Source organism: Acipenser ruthenus, chromosome 9 (genome assembly GCF_902713425.1).
Source record: "Acipenser ruthenus chromosome 9, fAciRut3.2 maternal haplotype, whole genome shotgun sequence".
Classification (NCBI taxonomy): Eukaryota; Metazoa; Chordata; class Actinopteri; order Acipenseriformes; family Acipenseridae; genus Acipenser; species Acipenser ruthenus.
In genome coordinates, this window is record NC_081197.1 from 46,135,591 (window position 1) to 46,150,332 (window position 14,742).

The window sequence follows — 14,742 nt, forward strand, 5'->3', positions numbered from 1 at the left end:
TGTAAATGATGAAACACGGGGGAAAATCCACGCTCAATTTTGCATGGAAACCCGCTTTTCACGTGTAAATGTTAATGAGCGTGTTTATCCTTAACTGTAAATACTGCAAGGGAGCAGGTCAGTTGTTACTGTGGATTCCAAGACGGTAGAAAGTAGTGGCTGAAGGGCGATTTTACGGTTAGCAGTGGAGTAGTTCACCTTAACGATAATGCGGGTGGGTTTTTTATTATTGTTTTTTGCGGTGTCTGTCCTGTCATGTTGTTGTATATCTCTTGTGGGTTTACAGTTCTGTATAAAACCACTTACCATGAACTGCGTTAAGCCCTTGTTATAGTATTAAAGCAGCTGTTTGAGAATACCCTTGCTGTAAAAACTACGCTAAAGTTAAACAGTGAGCTGCTTAAATGTCTAACTGAATTAATTCCTGTCCTTTTTTTGATCCCAGCTATGTCCAAAGACAACGTGTGTCTGCCCTTCACGTTAATAAATACAGCTGGTGAACTGGATGTCATGAGCCAGCTCGATCGCCCAAAACAGCGCAACAACATCCAACAGGTTGTTGATGCCCTCTCAGAACTGACCAAATAAAATTGCAAATGAACGTATTGATTGTGTTTTATTTGTTTGTTTCATTAATATTTAACACAACAGCAAATCCAGCACAATTTAAAAGAAAGGAGAGAATCTCTGACAGCACGAGCCTTCTCAGATCACTGCTGTCCAATGGAAACTGAGGTAACCTTCACAATTGCCAAGTCTGCTTATAATAAGTGGGATTGGGCTTGTTTTTTGAGTTGCGGGTTTAAATTTGCATAAACACCCATACTCTAACATGCGTTCGCTTGTTTTGGGCTTGTTTTGAAAGGCAGTCCCGCTTTTTTTTCTCCTGAGGCTTGGTAACACTGGTAACCTTCCCAGTCTGTCTCACAGGCAGCAACTGATTCTACTTCATTTTGTTGTTGACAAGAGTTTGTGCAGGATACAGCAGCCAGTGGCAATTTTGGGAACTAACTAATGCTGCACTTCAGTTAATTTCATCAGTATCCGCCACCTCCCTTTCAAGTGCCCACTACCCGTATTTGCCCAAGTGTGGTTTTGAATCCTTCCTCAGCAGCTGTCAGCCGTCCGGACGGGGTAGGGTTTCTAAGCCAGGGTAGTATACAGAGCATCACCTGATCTGCTATATGCTGTATTGTCTGAATGAAAGGGAAATTATGGTTTTCAGTCTTGGTGATCTGCAATAGCTGTTGTTCAGTTTAATTTTATACCTCAAGTTCATTTTTAATTTATGAGTCGTAAGATAAATTAGTTGAAACAGTATTCACTACTAATGACATGACACCCACTAATGACATTTGAAAAACAATTTGGGCAAGAGCAGTAAAACATATTATTAAATAACCAGGCACTAGGTATTTAGAAATCACAGCTTAGATGCTGTTGTGTATCATTTCTTGAGCCATTTGTGAAAAGAAGCACAAGAACTTTATGCAAAGGTCATTTACATGTCAACCCCAACTTTCCCCTTCATTTGCATGACGTCAGGTGAAAAGCCGTATTTTCTCGAGTAAAATAAACAGAGCGAATAGAAACCGAAAAAGCATTTTGCACGAGGCATTTTTCTCAAGCAAATGTCTCAAGCTAAAAAAAAAAACACACATGGAAACTCCACCAATGAAAAGAAAATTTATAGGTATGTTATAGCAACACGTATGGACATGTAAAACGATGTTTTTCTGAACCCCGCTACTTAATCTTTACCATAATCAAAATTAGTGGAAATAATGAAACATATTTCTGTTCAGTCCATACCTGCAAATGTTTTCTCATAACCCAAGTGACTTGACTGGCCCCTTGCTGTAAGGCAAAGGAGAGCTCTTCCAACCACCATCAGCCGATCCCCTTTCTGGCACACGTGTGGTTGGTCTAAAAAGAACACATGAAGATATCCTCTACCGCTTGTTTGTTAATTACCAAGGCTTTCATGTTAGTTAACAGTCACAGTTTTGGTATGTTTAGGTTTGTTAGTTTGTAAGCAGCAAGTGATAATATGGGGAAATACTACAGTATAGCTCATTTTAACGGTTTCACGAATTAGCCTGCTGATGTACACAAACATGAACTGAATTCTTTATTTCCAAAAACAATTACTGCTCGTCATAAACACCTGATTTCCTACAACACTGTGTTCAATTCAGTTCTTATGAAGTATCCCATTAACTGATGATGCATTCAGCCCTTATTTTGAATATTGACTGAGTCTGTTCATGATAAAATATTTTATACACTAGCTTAATTTACTCATAATAATACAATCTTTATGAAAGTCCCATGGACATTACATATGGACAGAATGTGCACTTTTACTAGTAAGTGTCTATATTCCAACGTCACACCCATTGACTTACTTTGCTGATGGACATTGTGAAGATGCATTAGCTGCACGGTATGCTGTAGCCACTCCTCTGGGTAACTCTCACTGATTGCAGTAACCCAGGACAGAATGTTTGCCATCTGTTTTCTTGTGGGTCCTGTTGTCATGAAGACCTGCCTTGACTCAATAGTCTCTCTACTCTGCAATACCACTTTAAAGTACAGTGCCCTTTTGTGGTCACATTGGTTTTGCAACACATCAGTGGGGGGTTCTAGGACTGGGATGATTCTAACAAGAATGCTTTCCAGATGGTATTTCTGGACCTGCTCAAGACAGAACAGCCCAATTTCCCCAATAACTGTTGTGTAAACCTACTGTGATTTTCCACTGTGGACAAATTACCCCACTTCAGTCATTTACTATGGAGTGGGCAATTTTGCCAAGAAGTTGTTCAATAATGTAAAATACAGGTCATACATGGAAAAATTATAAAACTTATTCCAAGTAACTAGCCTTGAGCAAGAAATACATACCCATGAAGTGTGTCAAAATACTTTATTGGTTAATGATATGAGTAATTCATGAAGAACGCTAAAACATAGATTTCAATATAACTTTATGAGCTGATAACATTCCATGCTGGCAGTAATTTTATTTACTCATGTTCATGCAGGTATGATTTATTAGTTGCCATCCACCTCCATTGAGACAGTCCACCATTTCTGACAGTCTGGGTTTGTAGTTTATACAAACACTGCTGCATGCTTTTAAGTGTAATCGCTGAAAACTGTTTTCCTTAAAGATTTTGCAGTGTCTGAGCAACCATGCTTTCCACATGTTATGCATTTACGGATTACACTGTAAAATTAATGAGTTTTAGGTATTTAGTAATAGAGTTGTCTAGTTCTAGTTAGGGGTGCAGGCTGGCAGTGGAAGTCTCTCCTTCCAACTAATCACTGTCCAGTAGGACGGAAAAAAGGGGTGGCAGGATGGCTGTCAATGAATTATACTATCTGGGAAATATCCAAGGAATTACAAATGATAATTATACAGAAATGGTATAGGTACTTGTGGCAGGGCAGAGGAAAAGCCATGCACATATGAGAGGGGGCAGGGCAAAGCCCTGCTGATTTAAATGTCTTGGGTTTATTTTTATTATTATAATTTCAAAAGGAAACGTATTGTAAATACTGTAGTGTTTTATGTGTATTTAAAACAAGTATGTTTTAGTAGTGTATGGTTTAAATGTATTTCGTGTTATTTAAAAATGTTTGGTTTGGCTGTGGTCTGGCAGGAGCGATTGTTAGCAGTTCGTCTCTGCCATGACATCTCATGAAAATGCATGGTCGGCAGCAACTTAATTATAGACAGAGTTGCTGTCGACCACGCAGATATTAGCAAACCCTGTGCAGAAGGAGAACATCTCCAGATTAATTAATTGATTAATTAATGGTCACCGGTATACAACCCTGCAGCTTTCAGTGTTAGGAGGAGGAAAGCGTGCGAAAGTGAGAGTGAGACGCGGGAATATTGAAATCAAAAACTAAGAATAAAACTAGAGTAGCCTACAGGATCAGTGAAGGTGATTGCCCAGCCTGACTGAGGTATTGTTTTGTTTTTATGTGTTCGTGATTTGTTTTGTTTACCTTTTTTATTTTGCTCTGTGAGCAGTGTTTTCTGTTTAAATATTTATTTTATTTTTGTGCAATAAAAACGGTGCACAAGAGCGCTTTCACTGCAGTACCTGTCTGTGTTTGTCTGTCAGCTGTCTTGTCTGGGTATGTCATCACCCTCGGCTACCCTGTCACAGTACTGTATCAGCTACAGTTAACCTTTATATAATATTCAGCCAGCAGATTGTTACAGACTGGATTCATGGAACAGATACAAATGTGGTAGAAGAAAAGTATTTTTTTTCCCCCCACAATGGTTTTTTTATGATTAATATTTCAAAGGCAAGGCCTTGCATGCTAGAAAAAGTTATAATCAGAGGGAAAATATATATATCTTGCAGGTACAGCTGCTGTACAGCAGAAAAACTGAGTCTTAATTTATGAGGTACAGCCGACAGTGCTGTTTTGTGGTTTAACCTGAAGGCGTTACTCAATTACAATACTTGTGTTGATGACAGATGGTGTAACATTTTTCCATCGCGTATAATGTCTTAACGTTTAATTGGATGTGCCAAGAATTTGTCTTGAAGAATAATCTTTTAGAATCCACCAGTACAGTCTGCAGATGGGTTTAGAAAACAATTATCTAAACATTGAATTATTATGGATAAAGTTGTGAAAAATAGAGCTTTACACTCCCCTTTTATATATTTTTTTTATATTCCCCTTTTATACTGCTCTATCAATGTTGGTCAGACCTGGTAATCTGTTTTAAGATTAATCAGTCACGTGAAGGGTAGCCAAGGGTTTGCCACCTTCGGCTGGTTTTTCTACTTGTTGGTCCAACATTACCTTTTGTAGGGTAGATATACATACATATACACAAGCGATCACAGACATCTGCACAAATGCACACCTCTAGTATATTTTATCTTTTACATGCATGTTTTAGATAGGGTATAGCAGAGCGGTAAGATTATTTGGGAGGTGCAACACACTGTAGACAAATGTTTTGTCTAATTCCTGATCATTGTCCCATAGGCAAGAGATAAACAGGTGCCTCAGCAAGGTGTTAGTGTATGTGACCTTTTGGATGGTATATTTCTAGAAAGGAATGAAATTATCTTACAGCCAACCATGAAATAACACATGTTATTTATTCTTAACTGACCCCTTTATTGTGTCTTCAGTCCTATTATTGTGTTGTGTCTTCCAATGTGCCCATGAAGAGAAGCCTTGGAATATGTCTTATATTGCTAAAAATAAAGGTTGCATCAGTGCATAATGAACAAACGATAGTTTGAGACAAGGGCCGGATTAACGCATAGGCAAACAAGGCATGTGTTGTGATTTTTTATTCATATACAGATTTGACTGGAAAACTCACTCACTGACATTCGAACCGAGGCATGTGTCTCAAATAAAAAAAATGGAGGGGCTTTGAAGAAAGTTTTTTTTGCCAATGAGAGGTCATTTGTTTTAGTATTGTTCTCCAATAGCATCATTGTTTTGTGTGTGTGAGGTACTGTATCAGTGGCACTAGATGTCACTAAATCCTTACATTTGTCTCTGTTCTGGGGCTTTGCCTTTTTTATCTATTTATTTATTTTGGTTGTGCATGTCCTCATGTATCTGGTCTGCGTGTATCACTTTTAATGTGTGGACTATATTTTGTAGATAATGAGAAATGCTGATAAAATGTAGTTTTAGAAATTCAGCAGCTGTTTCAAGACCAGGGCCCTGCTTGTTGCGTTATATGACCATATTCTTTTTAGAGGATTTACAACTGCAAAACAGCATTAAGGGCCTATTTTAATTGTACTTACAGTTTTAGCGATAAGGGGGGCAAAGACAAAAATAAAACTTGTTATATTTTAAGTATAGTCTAAGTACGCAATTGGAGCAACATAATATAAGTTTCAAATAATGTGTTATTTTTCATTTTATAGCAGGACAATTGCAGCCAGATCAATGTTATACCGACAAACATCTTCCTCCTATACCTGGACAGGTAAGGGAATATTGTCCATTTTCCAATGCCTAGTTAATGGCGTTGTCTTGCTGTAGTCAGTCAAAGAGAGTTACTGACACCTTACACGGTAAGCAAGGACACCAAAAAAAATAAATCTTACCCTGTAATAGAATGTAGGATGTGACAGAAAAGCAGCATTGAAATATAATTGTCTATTCCCTTATGTAAAAAACATATATTTTTTATACATGGTAGAAAAATATGATCCTTATATTTTTAATAATTTAAAATATAAGGGATATATTTAAAATATATTTTAGTCTGTAATCCACATATTTATTTTATATGTTGAAAACAATGTCCAGAGCCTTATGGCGAACACCTGTAAATAATAATCATGGAGTGATACAGCGGCGTGTATCACTCGGTATTTGTAAATCCCTGGGTTTGACCCGCAACCAAAATTCAGTTTTACACACCAACACTAAATATTAGAAATAGTTTAAAATCATTCAGAAACCATATACACAACTGGTTTCACAGATTGATTGCCACTAATCTTGGACTCCCTGGTGTTGCCTTAGGTGTCTGTGAAACCAACCAACAGTGTTTCCTATTGTACCAAATTGAAAAGGCAACCCTTATTGTATTGTAATGGTGATAAGAAAGTCACAGGACAGGTCATATATATATATATATATATATATATATATTGTAATAAGATTGCACCTCACACGGTTCGTTGCCCCTTTAAAAATAGACCCAATACACAGAAGTTGATTTTTAAGTGCGGTTGCACAATTTTTAATAAACACAAAAATAAACAAAATACAAAACAAACACCTAGCTCTTTACGAGCGCTAACTAAACAAACAGGAACCTAAACTATAAATCAGGACAGCTAAGCTGTTTACCTGGAACACAAAACAAAATCTTCACCACGAAACAAACCACACAGGTTTACACTACCTTTCTTCACCCGACTGCTCGGAAGCAGAGCACCTATCCTGCTTCCTTCTCTCTCAGCAGCCATGAGCAGACTATCTGCCTCCCTTAAATACCCTGCACCTGGTACTAATTTACAATTGTTTCCAGGTGCCGGGAATAACTGAGCAATAAAATAATTAACAAAACCAATTAAACAATAAAGCAATACAATCAAACAAAACAAACCCACACATTTTACTGCGGGGATGACTCCAATCCCATCCCCACTGTGTTACAATATATATATATATATATATATATATATATACACACACACATATGAACTACACCTGTGGTTGGTTTTAATCATTTTTACCCTGTTGAGAACAATAACATTTGTTTTACCAGATGTCGCTCCATTGTGTGGGTGTGTGTGGGAACCCGGGGAACAAAGAACCTACATGGGGGAATGAAATAACTATTTGGTTATTAAGGTCCTTGCCTTATCAAAACAAGGTGGTGTAGTCGTCAGCTACATAGGTACACTAGCTAGGTTATCTCAGGTCACCTTAACCGTGACATGTACTCAGTGGTGTTTTGCTAATTTTGTTTGAATACCAAACTATTTTCACTCTGACTCATGTGAAGCCCACATAAGTAAGATGTAAGCTGGTTTTCAATTCCTGTGCTTACAGAATTTATAGCAAGCAATAAGGGAAGAAGAGGCAAGGGAAGATGTGTTTTTAAATCTTTCATTTTTTTTTCTCGGTTTCTCAAGTTGAATTTTATGGTCTATAAAAGTCTTGATTTTATGTTTCAGAGATAAAAAATGGGTCAATTCGGCATTACCGTTTAATTGTTACTCCTGCCAATCAGTATTACCTGGCAGAGAATCACCTGTTTGACTCAATCCCGAAAATGATTCAATATCAGGAGGTAAAGTGCTTTTAAATGGGAGACGGAGGATTAGAGATGACAATACACTCTATGGTGAATATTTGTGGATGTTAGAAACCTGTACAGCTTTTTAAAACTTTTTTTTTATATTATAATTTTTTTAAGAATAGTTACTAGACATCCTCAGCTTATGGTAATTTCTGAACTTGCAGTAAAGCAATACTCTATACACTCTTCATTTGTATAGTGTTTATGTAATATTTGTTTATGATCCCATTATATATGATCTTAATCATCATTTTTTTTGTACTATATCCGCTCATGGATATTTGGCATGTTTATGAACATGAGAAAGGTCGTCATGTTTAATAAAATCACCAATATGTTTTACCTTTGGGACAGTCTCTGCCCATACTCAGCATGCTGGGATTGCTGCAATGAGGCCCTTGTAAAAATGACCACTTTATGCATCAGTCATTTATTTTCTGCTTTGTAAGGTGTTGATTGAACCCTCCCCCTAGTATGTACATCACTGTACTCCAGTTATGTTTCTCTGCTATTAGGGAAATGGGAGCTGAAAAGAAATAACCCTGTTGAAAGAGCTGGGCAGCGGGCAGTTTGGAGCGGTGCAGCTGGGGATTTGGAATGGGAAGTATGATGTCGCTATCAAAATGATCAAAGAGGGCTCCATGTCTAAGGATGAATTCATTCATTAATGATGTGCAAACACTGAAACAGTAGGGCGAAGAGATTTCATCTGTAAACAGCGCCTCTTATAGTCAGTCTTGGTCCATTTCTTTTCTCTTATGCATTTCCTCCTCCTGTTTCACATTCATTTTGTACTTATATCATTCATTCACAGAATGATTCATAGCATGCTACTTTCAGAATAGTATTATGTAAAACTAGGTGGGGTAAAAACAGGTCATGTGATTATATTTAACACATGGAAAAATTATGTTAGACAATATGCTTTCAAGCCATGCTAAACATTATGCATGTCCTAGTGTACTAGCTAACACATTTCTCAGAACTGTTTTGCATAACGTAATGAAGCTTCTGCTTTACAAGCTCCAAATTTCTGCTTCGGGTGTTCTAAACTTCTGTATGTGTCCCACCCCTGTCCTTTTGCAGATCTAATTTAAACAAAAAAAATGTTTAGCAAATAATAACATGGTTCCATTTTTTCTTTTTGATTAATAGATTGTTGATTCATCAACAGGACAACAATACAAATTCCCAGATACAAAAACCAAGTTCATCTAGTAAAAATGTTCATTATAAACAGATCATTGGGTTTCATAGCATAGCCGTTTATCAGAACGAGTCACTGTTGTACCAGTCATGGTCAAAATGCTACTGTGGCTTACCAAGTGTCTAGGAGGAGTCCCCTGTCCTGGAGTAACCTGGAGAAATGACCGAGGAGGTGGTGGGAATCCCATGTGGAAACCTCAGTCCGGAAAGCAGCCACCACTGGATACTCTGAAGATGCACTGGGGTTCCCGTTTTCATTACCAAAACATTTAGTCTTTAAGGAAACTGAGACATCCAAAGCTGGTGTCACTCTATGGAGTTTGTACCAAAGCCTACCCCATCTATATTGTGACCGAATACATGTCCAATGGCTGCCTACTAGACTACATGAAGGCTCATGGGAAGGAGATGCAGCAGAAGCAATTGCTAGAGATGTGTCTCAACGTCTGTGATGCCATGACCTACCCGGAGAGCCAGCAGTTTATACACAGAGACTTAGTAAGTGAGCAAGCCACTGGAATGTGCATTGTAAATCGTGATACAGCACATCTTCAGCTTGACTTAAAACATACCAGGCTGGATTTTCCACTTCACTTCACTACTTGACTGCCATTGAATACACCACATATTGTATCTGGCTTGAGTAATGCAAAACATATTTGTTTCCTCTCCTTTTAAAAAGTAAATATTTCCCTTGAATTAACCTTGATTGCTTTAAGTAACTTGTAAAGGGACTGGTAACTGTACAAAGCATTATCTAGTGTCAGTTTAACACTAACTGTAATCAAAAATGTCCCACAAATGTTCTATAAGATTCAGGTCTGTTTAAGCATAAACATTTATTTCTACTGCAGTCTGCCAGAAACTGCTTGGTTGAAAAAGACCTGAAGTAAAAGTTTCAGACTTTGGAATGGCCAGGTAAAAGGAAAAACTAAATTAAATCAATTTGTCTAACAAATAGAGAAAACACTTAACGTGGTGTGTCTCTAACTGCACCATAATTGCACTGTATTTCCATGTGTGGTTGCATAGAGTTTCAAAATATCTGTATTAAATGATGGTAATCCTTTTTGTTTATTTTTTGTTTCAATATGACAATCTTTTTTGGCAATATCAGTATAGGGATCCGTCACATAGCTGCCCGTCACATATCTGCCCTAACCGTTTATCCGTCATGATCAGCAACGTTAGTTAGTTTATGTTGAACACACAAGATTAGTTCAGATATTGCAGATCCTACCAATGTTTTCGTACACTGTGTTGTATGTAGTCCACGCTGCCATTGCTGGTAGTGTCACCTGAGCTGTTCAGTGGGTTGAGATGTATATAAATCCTGTTCGCCTGAGGGGCGTATCAACTTCAACCTCCATCTAGATCTCCTGCCTGTCACTCTGCAGCGAATGCACGCACCCACACTGTAGATGGCTACTCTGTCACAAGCATTAATACCCTGCATCTTTCTAAACAAGGGATTTTGGGGAACTCCCTAATAAAAGCTGAATCTCATAACAATAATTGTGTCAATATAGTAATTGTTACAGCTGTGTATAATGGTATTTAAAACAGGATTCATTCATCCACCTTTTTACATATCCGCCCTTACTCTGGTCCCATCGCAGTCGGATATGCAATGGATTACTGTATCAGTTGTACTTTTTTTTACTTTTACTGATAAATAATGTAAAAATAAAAAATTAGTATGTTGGTGAATCACATCTATCACATTCTCACCCTTACTCTCTTATTAAGAACAAAGAAATTGAAAAATATGTGCTTGCTAAAAACAAAGAATCCATTGGTTTGTGTACGTACATGGTAACTAATGGGGGAATTCATGTCTAATAACATGGGAATGTGTACCATGCTGTTACCATGGAGTTACATCAATTAACAAGTTGTTCACAAGGCCTTTTTACATGTAATTACACATGTGTTCCTTGTAAGAACCAGAACCATTAGTATAACCCAGTTATTACAATGTGGTTACATGGCTATGCATGTCCTGTAAAATAAAGTGATACCATGTCCTCTGTGTGCAGTATTGTTGGTAAGAGAACATGCCTGATTCATTGCATAGGTACGTGATGGATGATCAGTACACAAGTCCAGCTGGTACTAAGTTTCCAGTGAAGTGGTCTGCCCCAGAAGTTTTGAATTACACCAGATTCAGTAGCTAATCCCATGTGTGGGCTTTTGGTATATACTTTTCGATTTAGATTTTTTGTTGTCTAACAGCAAAGATTTGTAAACTGACAATACTGTGTTCATTTCACATGCTTCAATGAGTCTTACTCTCCTTTTAGAAAAATAGTGTAGATGACACTTTGGATGAATGGCTGTGTGAATGTTCCCCATATTGCTAAATGAAATACAAATTTGATGTTTGTGAACATTCATGAGTTAAACATTTGGCAATTGGGGCCAACGTCTCTTTGTGGAAAGCAGAAGATCAGGCTATAGCATATAATGATGACGTCTATTACGAGTTGCGCACACAGCACTACCATGTAGGAGCCTTCGTTCTGCAGCAATGCCCCTCTCTGTTTACCTCTGATTTGTTGTGTTTTATCTTTAGGGGTCCTGATGTGGGAGGTGTTCAGTTTGGGAAAGCAGCCTTACGATCTTTATGATAACACACAAGTGGCTCAGAAGATCATGCAGGGATACAGGCTTTACAGACCACAGATGGTGAATGAAGACTTATATATAGTAATCAAAAGCTGCTGGCATGAGGCAAGTATTTTTTTGATGTGTTTATTAAACTGTTTTGGAGAGAGATATAAGTTTATTTGCAGCTTTCAAAGCTCTGTTTACCCAAGATTTAAACTAAGTGTTGTGTACTGTATGTTTATGTCAGGGCAGCAGTGTGGAGTAGTGGTTAGGGCTCTGGACTCTTGACCGGAGGGTCATGGGTTCAATCCCCCGGTGGGGACACTGCTGCTGTACCCTTGAGCAAGGTACTTTACCTAGATTGCTCCAGTAAAAAAAAACACAACTGTATAAATGGGTAATTGTATGTAAAAATAATGTGATATCTTGTAAGTCACCCTGGATAAGGGCGTCTGCTAAGAAATAAATTATTATTATTATATTATTATTATATCTTTCAATGGACTGGGCCTAAGTTCGGCAAATTCAAATATACATATATTTTTTCTTTTATAAACCAGAAGAGCGGCCTACTTTTCAGCAGCTGCTGGAAACTAGCCAAAGCTAGAGGAATGATGCTCCTCAAGAGAAACCTTTCTTCATTTTATATACAGTACAAATCAGAAGCATGTCATCTGTTGTTTTTAGAGATTTAATGACAGCCTGTGATTCTTTAATTGAACGACTCAACTCAGTAGTCAGTAGAAAGCTTACATTTCAAATGTTTTGGGGGGCATACTGGTATGGAACGTTTGCTCAGAAGTTTCTTTTGACACCTTCATTTGCATTGTATTTTAAACACCTGCTACTACGTGACCTGTACAGCAAAGACTTTTGTCATTTTATAAATATTCTTCTGTTAATTTTAGTGCATTAAATGAAAATTATACAATTGTATGATCAAATGTCATGCTTAAATCTATAATGAAAACCTATGTTTGTGATACCATTGGTACATCAGCATATCTGAAATGTTCACCATGCTGTATCTTTGTACACATGGGTACCATTAGCACAGAACTACTCTAAAAAACACTGTTCTAATTGCCTTGAAGATATTTTGGTAAAGGGATTATTGGTTTAGAACATGGATATGCCAACCCAGATAAAATGGGCCCAAATATAACCTTTAATTTCTAAAGATAAGGTATATTATAAAAAGGAGTTTAGTCACTTTCTAGTTTTTACAGTTAAATATTGATAGTCTTTTCTGCTGATTCTGTTTTGCCATAACTTCCCCTGCTGTCATTGTGATGATCACGTATCTTGTCTGTGTCTTGTGTGTTCAGTTCTAAGAACACTGTTAGACGCTGATGCTATTTTCCATTTGTTACCATCTCATCTATCAGGTACAGCTCGAGTATCTATTTTTATTATTTAGTGTCACAGCTGTGGAGCTATTTGAGACAATCCAAACGATGTTCTGGTCTGTGAAACCTGACTCAGTTGTGTCTCTATATCCCAGCTGAGTGCCTTTTTAACTGTGAGTCTTTTTGAGTGCTGCTGATGGTGAAGTCTCAAGGTAAGTGGCATTAGGAGACTGTATGGTCCAGTGGTTAAAGAAAAGGGCTTGTAACCAGGAGATCCCCGGTTCAAGCCAATGACTCACTGTGTGACCCTGAGCAAGTCACTTAACCTCCTTGTGCTCCGTCTTTTGGGTGAGATGTAATAGTAAGTGACTGTGCAGCTGATGCATAGTTCACACACCTGAGTCTCTGTAAGTCGCCTTGGATAAAGGCGTCTGATAAACAAACAAATAATAATTACTGTAGTCTTGAGTGTTTCTACAGGGCTACTGTTTGCTATGGAGCTTTTTAGGAGTCAAGACGATATTTTGTATAAATGCCAGTGTTACATGCCAGTGAAATATTTTTCTTTAAATATAATTCTCAAACACTGCTGGAGAATTGTGTGTATGGTGACAGGATCATTGCCATGGAGTGACCTTATTGGATAAAAATCTCTCTCAATCCATCTTACTTGCTTACTTAGCAACTAGCTCCTTCCTCTAATGACTGACAATATTTAAAGGCAGTCAGCAAGGCCCTTTGCTATCCACTACTTATCTGGTTTAATCTGAAAACAAAATATTGGGTAATTTACAAGAAGTGAATGTTCCCAAGAAAAGTTTTGTAAACTTTTTAGTTTAAATGTTACCGTAAACTTTTAATGTGCTTACAATATTATGGTAGGGGCGTATCGTTAACAGTTAAACATGATGTCACTTTGGGCTAAACCCATGTCAGTCAAATAAATTACGCCAAGTTTGTTATGCTAATGAATGAAAAAAGAAAAAGATGGGATTTTAAAACCCACCATGGTTCCTCGTTTTGAATAGTAGTTTCTGCTTTAACAAAGGAAGTTCACGATGATTCATACATTGCTATAGATAATGATCTGATGTTTTACAGCAAAGCACGTAAAAGCAAACCACAATAAACACTTCGCCTTTTTTATCCGTGATAACCCATTGTCTATATTTTACCTTGCTTTCACTAGGCTCTGCAGTTTGCTTTGCTTTTATCACAATAAACATCATGAAACCTTCAGAAGAGATGCGTTTCAACCACACGTTGTTGCTTCATCCAGAGGCAAATTCTCATAGAATAGCCACACTTTCAGGAGCATCTACTCAAATCCCAACCTTACAGTAAATCACAATTTCCCCCTTAACGTCACTATCACTTTGCAAAATTGCTATTCAGTCCTCCAGGAAGACACATGGTTTAATATTTTCTATATAAGCAATCCTATTCTGTGTAGATTTTAGTACCGGACCAATCAATAACCTGCGCTCCAACTTGGAAGATCATGCTTGAAGCAATGGAAGTGACTGGTTCCAGAACCATTATAATAGGTGCTTGTGACATGTGTGAAGGCAACTGTCTGAACCGAATAGGGACACACAAGGCTGGATCCTTAAAAAGCTATTTACTACAAATAAATAGCTTTAGTAAGCCAAGTTGTTTCTTATTCGCTATAGAAAAGTTTACTGTGGTAGTAAAATATTAAATACATTACACCAAATATGCAAATAAGCAAACCAAGAAGACAAA

At 37.5% G+C, this 14,742-nt stretch overlaps 1 pseudogene; it reads left to right on the forward strand.

Annotated features, from left to right (window-relative positions):
* The first annotated feature begins 1,019 nt into the window (after positions 1-1,019).
* LOC117405790 (cytoplasmic tyrosine-protein kinase BMX-like) lies at positions 1,020-12,981 on the forward strand (annotated as a pseudogene).
* Positions 12,982-14,742: the final 1,761 nt, after the last annotated feature.